Here is a 2706-nt window from a genome sequence, read left to right on the forward strand (position 1 = left end):
GTGTAAATGAGACAAGGAAGATGAAGGCTGAGAAAAGAGGAGGCAGGTGTGATGCTTTTTCATCCATGACTAAAGAACTATCTTCAACCCACTTCCATTCTGGAAGCATGGGGTAAAATAAACAGTGGGCTGGAAGTGATACAGGGATCCATTCCAAGGCTTTGTGAGAAAACAGAGCTGCAAATTGTGGGTTTTATTTATTAAATTTTTATAAAATCAGTATGTTTTTTTATTGAACTTTATTTATTTATTTAATTAGTGGGTGGGTTTTTTTTTGTTTTTGAAAGAAGTATACAGGCTTACTACAACAGTATTTATTTTACAGCTAGATTTCCAGATTTACAACATACGATTGATGTACTACAGTACAAAAAGAGTCCAGTCAATCCTGTACTTACAGAAAGCAAATTCTTTCTTTTTTTTCTCTTCCAAAATAAACATTCCTAATTCATTATCAATCTATTTATCAATTTTTTTAATTCTCAACTGTTTATATTAGGAGGAAATGCTCTACCCAGAGGGTGGTGAGGTGGTGGCACAGGCTGCCCATAGAAGGTATGAATGCCCCAGCTCTAATCGTATTCAAGGTCAGGTTGGGTGGGGCACAGGGCAGTCCTATCTGGTGAGCGGCAACTGTGCCCATGGCAGAGTTTGCAACAGGATGGCTTTTAATATCTTTTTCAATCTAAGCTAAACCACGATTCTGTGATAACAAAGTACTCTCACACAGACAAAATCAATCAAACAAACAAACAAAAACAAGTAGCAAATTGTAATTCTGTGCATCTTAAGTACCAAAAATTGATCAGAATGGGGGAGGGAGAGAGAGTTCAATCAAACTTACCTTAATAAATCTATTCAAAATGGTTTTCCACGTACCTGTATTAGATCTTTGTTTTCACCTTTACTTGCTTTTCTTTTTTTTCACTTTTTTTTTTTTTCCCCCCAAAATTTCTCATTCTTTTCCTTCATCACATTCTCTCTTCTGAGAAGGTTCTACTTTGATATGTCTCATTCATTTTGAGTTGTATCTGTTGGCTAGAATTCAGATATAGCACAATTTTGATGAAGTTTGAAGCTCCTGTCTCCAGAATCCATGCTGGTATATAGCAAGAAAGCAGGACTCTGGAAGAATGATTTAGTAACCTAACAGGAACCTGAGCAGTACAAAGGTACACATGCTCATTAAGGAAAAATTATCTACCACAGTGGACTTGCTTACTTGCAAGCTCTTTGGCACAGAGATTGTTTCTTCTTCTCTGCTTCTGGAAGAATAGTACAACAGGGAGCCAAACTTCACAGGGGCCATGGGACTCCAGCACGACATAGAAAATCAGCATCTGAAGGAAAGAGGCATTTGTGACAGCCTGTGTAAGAATGATTGCCTCCAGGTCTAGTTTCAGTCATCAAATTAGTCACCTGCTCCTAATTGTTGATAAGTACTGGACTGAGAAAGTAGCATTTTTGTTTCCAAATGATACTGGATTAAGAAAAGCAGGTGTCTGAGACACTGCAGCTTCCCTTTTTCTGCACTTTAGGCTGTTCATCTCATTTTCAGTTCTGAAAATTAACAAAGCTAACCTCCAGCCAGTACTTTTTTTCTCCTTTTTATTGTTGCAACTGGCACACTACTCATGGTGTTAGTGTCGATCACAAATGATAATGATACAGGATTTGTACACTTCCTTTGGCCCAGGCTTCTCTCACTGCTGGCTGCAGTCTCTCTCTGCTTTGTTGTGCCGCCTCCAGAGGTTTGGATAGGAGTTTGAGCTCTTTCCAAAGCAACTCAATGAGCTTAGCTGTAGCAAGGCAAAAACAATAGCAATTGGCAGCAAAGGGTAGACAGAGGCTTTTAAATATTATGGTGTTAGACAGCAAATAGGAATTACAGACAGAAAGAAAAAGGAAGAAAGAAAAATATAGGACAGGCGAAAGCAAAACACGAGACAATGAAGTGGTCAAGTGACAATTTCAGTATGCTAGGAACAGTCTATTGTGTTAGTCATCAGCAACCTGGTTTACATATAGACACACAATGCTATCTATAGAATGATAGGACATTTGCTTCCCTTGTTCTGCTTCCCTTGTCCTCTCTTTGTTCCCTTCCTCCTCTCGTATTTCTTTCTTCCTTGTTCTTTGAATTACTTCTTTACACTGTAGATTTTTTCAGCTCTTTAGTTTATTGCTCTCAGCTTTTTGTTCTTCTGTTTGAAGAGAAGATGAGAAAGAGAAGAGGAGCTGTACAAACTTTCAGTGTTGAAGAAAAGAAGCAATAATAAAGAATAAATCGGCAGGGAGAAGAAACCAGTTGTTTATTACTTCAGCTCTGGTGTTACATTCTGTTTCAGTATCCTTTTTTATTTTTTTCTAACAGAGAACATATTTTCTTTTCATGTGTACTTTGCTTATTTCCAGTAGCACAGAATGATATGAATGATCCTGGCAATATCTGGTTGCTACTGTGTATAAGAGTTTTTACCAGTTCCTCACAATCTTATCACCATTCTTGTAATATTTAATGCTTTTTTTTTTTTTTTTTTAAAGCCCCATCTCTCATATTCATATCATTATCTGACAATCTCAAGTTACACTCTTTGAAAAATAAATGAAGGGTGGGATTCATCTCACCTAATTTAATATGTGTAGAATGCAGACATCTACATCTCAGCTAACCCCCTAGGCTCCCTTTATAGTCAATGAAGAGAA

General features: G+C 37.3%; 1 long non-coding RNA gene across 1 annotated transcript; it reads right to left on the bottom strand.

Moving 5' to 3' along the window:
* Window positions 1-496: 496 nt before the first annotated feature.
* LOC116653395 lies at window positions 497-2201 on the bottom strand. Its single transcript, XR_004307109.1, has 3 exons — window positions 1582-2201; window positions 1223-1340; window positions 497-1038 (listed from the first exon to the last, which is right to left on the bottom strand). It is a non-coding gene; the product is annotated as an uncharacterized LOC116653395 (long non-coding RNA).
* Between the last annotated feature and the right edge of the window lie 505 nt (window positions 2202-2706).

Source organism: Coturnix japonica, chromosome 4 (genome assembly GCF_001577835.2).
Source record: "Coturnix japonica isolate 7356 chromosome 4, Coturnix japonica 2.1, whole genome shotgun sequence".
In the NCBI taxonomy this organism is placed as follows: domain Eukaryota; kingdom Metazoa; phylum Chordata; class Aves; order Galliformes; family Phasianidae; genus Coturnix; species Coturnix japonica.